The 8,734-nt window shown below is 51.9% G+C and overlaps 1 long non-coding RNA gene across 1 annotated transcript; it reads left to right on the plus strand.

The window, feature by feature from the left end:
- Positions 1 to 224: 224 nt before the first annotated feature.
- Positions 225 to 1,241, plus strand: LOC306808678. The gene is made up of 2 exons (XR_013776088.1): positions 225 to 423; positions 515 to 1,241. It is a non-coding gene; the product is annotated as an uncharacterized lncRNA (long non-coding RNA).
- The last annotated feature ends 7,493 nt before the right edge of the window (positions 1,242 to 8,734 follow it).

Below are 8,734 nucleotides of genomic sequence, written 5' to 3' on the forward strand. Positions count from 1 at the left end.
ACTGGCCCTTATTCTTAGAGGGTCTGTTATCCCCCTCCACATCCCCTGCCCACACCTCCTGCATGCAGCAGGCCTCTCATACAGATTTCTCCTAATTATGGCTTCCATCAAAGTGGCTTGTACTGAAAGTTAATGATTCCCAGCTGGGAAATCCAAGGGATTTCCTGAGAAAAGCAGCTGTGTGAGGGCATGGAAGCATGCTTATTCCTGGGTACAAAAGAACACTAGCCATGGCTTCATAACAAAAACTGAGAAGGTTGAGCAGCACCCAGGAGTGTCCTTGTGTGCCACACCAAGCATCAGGAGCAGGGCATGGCTGGAAAACTGTAATGGGGATTCAGCACCTCAAGTAAAGGCATTAAGCTGCAGTTAAGGCACCTTTTAAATGGTGAGGGAAGTCAATAAACCCTGTGGAGCTGCAGGGTAAGTGGTTCTGTCTTCAGGTATGGTGGATCCCATGGGACTACAGGAACATGAACCCTCTCAGGACCACATGCTCCCATCTTTTTTCCAGGTGTCCCCCTCTGCTCTCAGCCTATCTAGAGCATTCCCATGGTCTGGTGCAGGTGTTTGCAGTGTTAGCCTGTGGTGCCTGCAGTTCCCTGCTGCCTGGCAGGCTCACAGAGGCTGCTTTGACTTGTCTGAGGGCTTGAGGTGTGACTCCCTTGATGCTGGTGTGGAGGGAAGGTGTCCTTGCCACAGGATCTCCCTCTTCCTCGTGTCACAGATGCCAAAAAATCCAGACAGTTCAGCAGCATACACAGAATCTCTAGAGTTTAGGAGTTTTCTTAACTGGAACAAAATATTATGACATATTAGAGGCACCTGACAGAGATGTACCAGGAGAAATCTCTGTACCCTGTTGCTGTGAGGAGTGCCCAATCAATGACAGGGACAGGCTCACTCCCCTGCTGAAGGAGGAGAGGAGGTTTCTCCCTGAATCCAGCTGTTGATAAGCTCATTCCCAGGAGCAGAATGATTGATAACACAGTTATTTGGAACCCACTAGTGGATATATTCTTAGAAACTAGAACCTCGTTTTCTCATGCTGCAAAATGTCATTTCCTAGCACTGGCTGCACAGAAATTGGATTTTGTCACTTGCACTCAGGACTGAACAGCACAACAGACTGATAAATATTGATTGTGCTTTTATATTTTAATTTTTTTTTTTTTTTTGTAAAGCACCCTAATCTGTTAATTGTTTGATTCCAAATACATTAGAGTGGATCAGAAAGAGCAGCAGGACAGACTTCTATGATGGTGTTAATAGAACCTCTTTGGTGAAGGGACCCTGTGAGAGGTTAAAAGCCCCACACCTGGATTTGCCCAGCATCTTGGCTGTGGCCACAAGATCCATTTTTGTGTCTCTCCAGCACAGTAACCTTCATTCACACTTGCATTTGTTGGAAAAGTCCTGAGTGTAGCTGCAGGGTGGCTCATTACATGGCTCATTACTGATGCCATCCCTGGCAAACAACCCCGTGTGCTGTGCTGGGGTATCCCTGCTGGAAGCATCTCTGGCCATGTTCTGCTGAGCTGCTCCAGGACATTATCTCACCTGATGGCTGTGCTGCAGTGCTGGGATGTATGGCTGTACCTTGTAATGGTATTTTTAATTTGGGAGATTGGGGATTTGTCTGCTCATTCAGTGATGTGTGTGGAGCAAGTTTTCCAAGAGACAGAGGTCTAGGGAGAGGTTTTCTCTGTGGAATGAGGGCCATGCATCTGGGGCAGATACCAACCCCTTCCTCCTCACCCAGAGGTTTGATGGGGCTTGGAGCAACCTTGTCTAGTGGAAGGTGGCCCTGCCCATGGCCTGGGCTGGAATAAGGTGGATTTCAGGTGCCTTCCAGCTCTTCTGTGACTGTGTGACCCCACATCCCTGCACATCTTGGCTCCCGTGTGTCCCCAAGCCATGGGTGGTGCCAGTACAGAGATGTGCCAGCTCTGGGTGAAGGATCCTTGTAGCTGGCACTATCCCAGCTGGCCCAGGCTAAGGGACCTCTGACCTGTGCTGCAGCTGGGCAGCTTGACCCAGAGAGCACCCAGCACCCCTCACCTGTGCACCCACAGAAACCCTCATTGTAGTACAGCCACCAAAAGGACACAGGACAGTGTTTGCCCTAAGCCACTGGTCTGTTAGCCAGGTCAAAGGGCCCTAAAGCAGGACAAGCCTTGTGTTCTGTGTCTCTCCATCCCACACTGCATCCCAGCCCTGCTGGTGAGCCAGCTCCTGGTGAGCAATGGACCAAGCCATTGCCTCTGCATGAAGAGCTGCCAGGATGGAGATGTGTCAGTGGGGTGAGCAGGCACCAGCTCCAGCCCACGGTGGTGGGGGAGGCTCTGGAGCCAGCTTGGCAGGCACATGGGCACTGCTGGAGCCTGGGATGGGATGGGATGGGATGGGATGGGATGGGATGGGATGGGATGGGATGGGATGGGATGGGATGGGATGGGATGGGATGGGATGGGATGGGATGGGATGGGATGGGATGGGATGGGATGGGATGGGGTGGGGTGGGGTGGGGTGGGGGTGGGATGGGGTGGGGTGGGATGGAGCTGCAGCAGGTGGGAGTGTCCATAGGCACGGAGCAGCCCAGTCTGCAGTGCTGGGGGCTGCACCAAGGTGGGTCCTGAGGCATTTCCAGTGCTGCACGTCTGCGTTTGGAGGAGCATCCCTCGTTACAGACACTGAGAGCATTTGGCAGGATCTCAAGCCAAACTTGGAGGCAGTGTCAGCTGGCGGGGTGGCGATCTGCTGGCGGGAAGCAGCGCGATCCCCCAGCGCTCTGCAGGTGCCCGCGGGGGGACAAGCCCAGCGCCCCGGGGACATCCCTGGCTCTGCTCCTGCCGGGGCTCTCCAGCCTGAGCTCCGTTCCATCTTCCCCCGGTCCATTCAGCATGCCTCCTGCCTCCTCCCCTCTGTCCCTCCCACCCCGGCGGATCCCCGGCAGTCTCTTGACACCTTGGGGGAAGGCTGGGAGGTGCAACCATCGCCAGCGAGCGAGGCAGAGCGGGGAGAAGAGAGAAGGAAGCCAATAACAGGGAGGTCTAGGAAGGTGGTGGAGGGGGAGGGACGGGGCCACTCCTCCATCGGTGGGACTGCAGATTATTTTGCATGGATTGTTGAAGAGAAAAGGGAGCTGCATTTGTGAAGGGACCAAAAAATAAACAGCTCGTTGCTCGGGTAAGTGCCAATGCGAGCTCCCCGGCTCTCATTGTCATGCTGTACATGGATCCCCGCTCCTATTTAGCTTAGTTATACTGGGTTTGATTCTTATTAGGATTATTTGATGCATCAGCTGTATGCTCAGCTGCTGGAGGCTGAGCCTCCCCGGTGCGTGTGTGTGTCTGTGTGTGTGCATGCGTGCATGTGGGAAGATGCCCATTCTCTGGATGTGCATTGACACGTTTTTCCAGCTCTCAGTGCGGTGTCTCGTTGGCAGTGTTACCCCAAAGCGTGCCTTACACACACACACCAATGGTGCTCGCTGCTCCTGCCTTTAAAATCCACTCACACGCGCAATTATTGAAGCTGAAAATTAAAGGGGGGGGGTGGTGGGGGGGGCTCTTAAATCACAGTCCTCAGTGGTAGGGGGCTACTTCTCTTTATCCTTAGCCTGTCATGTTCAGTATTATGTTTTATAGCAAAGCTACATTTAAAGATCAATCCGGCAGTGGTTATTGCATCCAAATTACATGGTTGTCATGGAGATGGTACAGAGAAGCTGAAGTGATATGACTGCATCTGGACTGGAGTGGGGCTTCTCTGCCGAGTGAGATCCTGCCTTGCCTCCTGTGTCTTTTTGTCTCTGCTGGGTTACAATTCCTTTTAATCTTGAATGAAGCGGTGCCGTATTAGAGGATTTAGAGGTCGAGCTGCTGGGAAGGGTGTGTGTTCCCCCCACTCAGCACTGGGTTATTATCATAATTGTTCTATTAACGTCTGCATCTCCCTCAATTTCTTCCACAAGTCTGGGAAGGAGGAAGGCGTGAGAAGGACAGATAGTTTTCTGCACACAGCTAGAGCTGGGAGTACTTTCTAAAAGGATACCTGCCATGCCCACACCTCCCTGCTGGCTCCCACACCTTGGGGGACAAAAGGGAAAGGATGCTCCGATTTTAGCCATGTTTATCTTCCATTTTGCTGCCTCAACTTTGAGGATTCGAGGAGCCCATCACCTGCTCGTCACAGGGGAATGGCTTTTTAAATTTGTATATTTATTATTATATTTGTTGGCTTTGCAACTGGTAATATGGATGTGTTGGCAGTTGGGAAAGAAAATCCATACTTTATGAGAATGAAATTTTGCTGCCTAAGGCTAGCTAGAATACAAAGAGTATATCTGTGGGAAGGGCATGTTACATGTTACAGATGTGTATTTCTCTAGCGGCTGGGAGTAAATCACACTATTGTGCTCATCTTCATTATTTTGGGTGTTAGGCTGGCTTTAGTCAATATTTAATCTAAGCTCATTGTATGCTCACACAATAAACGTGCAATTTGGAGCCTAACTTTACATCTCCAAAATGCTTTGGGAATGCATGTGGCATTGTCTCCATAAATGCAATTTCACCCTTTTCTGTGAGACCAAGCCTATTGTGGGCATGTAAATATAGTAAAAGGCACTGGTGGAAGCAAGCCCATCAGAATGGCAGTGTTTCTCTAATTGTATCACTAAACACAAGACAGAATTAATTACTAGGATAAACAGAGCTTTGTAGCTCTTGGATCAGGATAATATTTGCACAGAGTTCCAGGCCTGCATTATAGTAGCTGGCATTATGGCTTAAATTCCCTCCATGCTAGTAGATAATGTTTTTAGCCAGGAGTGGAACATATTATCATTAGATATTTTTGCATTAAAAATATGTTAAATCCCCATATCCTTGTCAAATTGTCCATTGCAACTGTTCCAAAGTCTGTGATTCAACTAGGATTTTCCTTAATGTGATTTTTCCCTTACTAGTCCAAGCAAACAATGGATAAAGTCTGAAAGTGGGCGGCCAAGTCCAGAGGGGAAGTCAGAGAGATGGCTGATTCACAAAATGGATGGTGCTCATTTTGTGCCTCTTTTCCCCCTAAAAGTTAGGCACAAGTGGAGTTGGAGTGGGCAGCTTTCCCTGGAGATCCCCTTGGGTGTGTGAGGCTGGAAGCCAGGTAGTTCTGCATTAATACCCAGTTCCTGTCCCAGCACCTTGTCACTCTTCAGCCCACCCTAGGACATGGCTGGACTATTCTCTGGGGAAACTGAGGCTTGGCATGGCTAAGTGACTTTGCCAAGGTGACAGTGCAGTGTTGGGCAGGGGACACAGGACCTTTGCCAGGAAGAAGCTCTGTGTGGCCCCCAGGGCTGCTCAGTGTCCTGCTTGCACTGGGGAGGTGCTGATGGGAAGCAGTAACTCCAGTTCATGGAGGCCAGGTGGATGGGGTGAGGGTGTGTTTGCTGAGGCCACTCATGAGAGCTCCACAGAGGGTGGCAAGAGGGAGTCAAGCAGTTTCAGACCAGTTTCTCAGGTGCCCAAGACGAGGACTTGCTTTGGTGACCTGAGGGTGTCCTCCTTGTGTGGCCCAGCACGTGGCTCTTCACCTCACATGAAGCACTCACAGGTGTCTTGGCTTTCTGCTCTCCCCACTGGTGCTGCTCACCCCTTATGTCTCTCCTGAAATACCCTGAATTGCTTTTCTGGACTTCAGCCCACAGTACCATCACTTCTCTGCTCTCCATCCCATCACCCAACACCTTTATGTCCTCTTCCTCCATGGGTTTTCCCACCAATGAAGTTCCCTCCATCCAGCAGTGCCACAAGCTTCCTTGCCATGGGTTTGTGTGTTCTGGGTATCTCAGGCCACCATCTCAAAGCAACTGAAGTAAAAAGTCTCCTTGGAAATCTGGAGTTGCCCCGTGTGGTGTGTGTAGTTCTGCACAAAGCTGGAGCTGGTTCTTGTTGCCAGAAGAAAATGGAATTCCCTGTTCAGTGCACACAGAGGCACCTGTGTGTGGCCCTGCTGACTGGCACAGGTTGGTGGGGGTGCCAGAAGGACATTCCCTGGGCTGGCAGGGAGCTGTGGCCACTACCAGCAAAGTGCTGACTATGGCAGAGCGATTCCTGCTGAGGGAAAAGCTTCCTTGGAGGTTGTGTGTGAGCATTCCCTGGAGTGGGTGATCTCCTGGTGGAAGTGGGCACAGCCCTTGTGGGTGCTGCTTGCCCTGCTACCTGCCAGTCTCTGCTGTGGATTTGCTGGAGGTGAAAACATCCTCCTCATCCTTTTGGCAGGAAAATGCCTTTCCCAGGGATATGGTGGGACAGAATCCATGGGAGGCTCAGTGCACCCAGGCTCTCAGTGGCTGGATGGAGCCATAGGAGTGGTACAGGGCTTGATACTGCACAGGAGGCTCTGTCACCCTGTGGGGATGACAGTGTGAGAGGGACAGGGTCAGTTCTGGCTCCCTCCCTGTTTGCTGTGGCCATGGGAGGGGACTGGGCAGGCTGGGGTCACAGGGGAGAGGCACCTGTGCAACCTGGACAGTACCCACCCCTCCTTCCTCCCCATTGCTGTCCCTTTGTGTTCCTGCAGGAGCTCCAGGAGGGGCTGAGATGCTCAGGGAGGTCCCTCCCTGCAGTCCTCAGCCCTGGGCAGCACCTAGCTCTGCTCAGCTCCCAGGTGGGGACACTGTGATTCCTTTAGAGCAAACACTGCCCATCTCTGGGTCAGACCCAGTGCTCCCTCACTTGCACCTGGCAGGGCCAGACAGAGTCAGGAGCTGCAGGCAGCCTCAGCAGGGATTCTACACTGAGCCCATGCCCCTTCTTGTGCTCTCCATGCTTTTTCTGGGCTCTGGGCACACAGTTTGTCACCTGCCTCTTCACCACCACTGCTTTACATTTCCTCCACTCCTTCCTCTGCCTCCTTCTCATCACCTCACATACTCCCCTCATGGTTTCTGAGCTCTTGGATTTTGAAGGGCCTGGCTGTGGCTGTGGGAGAGGCAGGGCTGGCAGGGGGCTCAGATCTGCTGTGGGGTTATTTGAAGGAGCTGTTCCCAGTCCCCATGTCCCCATGCCCTGGCCAGGAGCTGTGCTCACGTCACACTGGGTCCCAAAAGAGGAGAGCACAGCTGAAGGGATCTCCCCAGCACCACTCTGAGGGGTGCCATGGCAGCTGGTCAGGGTCACCCCTGTGGTGCCACCAGCCTTGCCTTGTTTTCTGCTGTGTCCTCTTCTCTGAAGCATCCTGGGTGGCTCCCAGCAAAGGTGGTGCTGGTGGATGCCCTGGCACTGGTGGCTGCTGTGAGACACCTCATCAGGGCCAGGGAAGGGGCAATGCTTCCTTCCAGGCAGGATGAGCCCAGGATTCATCCCAGGATTTTCTGCCTTCCTCTACAGCATGGGACATGATCTGGTTCCAAGGATAATCTCCCACAGCCCCAGTTTGGCAGAATCTTTGTGCACTGGTTTTGTGTTTCCCCCTCTCCAGCCCTGACATCTCCACACTGCAGAGGCCCCCAGTGGCTGTGGGAGCTTTCCATGTGCTGGGATTGTGGCAGGGACCATGCTGGGGACAGGGCTGCTCTGTCACCTTCTGGATGGAGTGTTTTCTGGGCTGATTTGGTGTCTGTGTGGTCACTGCCATCCTTGCCTCCCCTGCAGGAGATGCAGCTGAGCTCCCTGTGTCCCTGTGGCCTTTCTGTGCCTCTGGGATGGAGAACTGAGCTCCCCCTCAAAAGACAAAACCTAGGAGAGCAAATCCCAAGGATGTCCCCTTTCTGGGAGTTAGAGCATTGCCTCTGAGCTCTCCTGATCAACATCAAGCAGGAAGACTGACATCAGACCCCAGTGACTGATACTCTTCCACTTCACCAACCTTCCTGAAAAGCCCAGGGAAAATGAGAGCTCAGCCTCCTCTCTGACTTATCCTCCCCCATGTGCAGTTGTCTCTCTATTATTTTCTTGATATGGGAAAAACAAATTTGACCCAAATATCTTTTTCTTTTAAATCTTTAAAAAATTGTAGGATAGTAGGGAAATGCTGTGATACCAAACTAAATTGAAGAGTTGCATTCTTTTTGCAAAGTCAAGGCATAAGGCTCAGTTCTTGCAACTTTTTTTTTTTTAAATCCAGCTCTTCAGTAGTTTCAGCACAAGTGCTTTACAACTCTAGGTAAGGTTTAGCTGACCTATAATTGCAATTTTCAGCAAGTGAACAATTTTTCCAAAAAATTTCACACCATTCTGGGCAAAAGCATCATAGAGGTGGAGAGGGAGCTCCCTGTGGTACCTTCCAGCCTTCCTCCAGCACCTGACCCAGAGCTGGGTGATCTGAGGCCAGCCCAGAGAAACATCCAGGTGCTGCCATACACAGAGCAGGACCTGCTGACTGTACCCTCCTCCACAGCAGGGCCTGGGCACACTCAGAGATCTCTGTCCCCTCTGCACACAGGAGGAGAGGATGGCCTGGTCTAGTGGAAGGTGACCCTGCCCATGGCAGGGGTTTGGACTGAGGTGATCTTTAAGGTCCTTTCCAACCAAACCATTTGGGGATCCTGTGGCACCTTCTCCAGTTCACCCACAGCCCCTCCCCACTGTGTGTCCTAAAGCAGCATCTCCTCCCTGCAGGTCCTGAAAGTTCAAGGAGTGTGTGGACAACACTCTCAGGCTGGGATTGTGTCCAGTCCCACAGGGTGAGGTTGCTGGGCTGGCCTGTGCAGAGTTGGACTGGGTGATCCTTG

This window comes from Erithacus rubecula (genome assembly GCF_903797595.1).
Source record: "Erithacus rubecula genome assembly, chromosome: 16".
In the NCBI taxonomy this organism is placed as follows: domain Eukaryota; kingdom Metazoa; phylum Chordata; class Aves; order Passeriformes; family Muscicapidae; genus Erithacus; species Erithacus rubecula.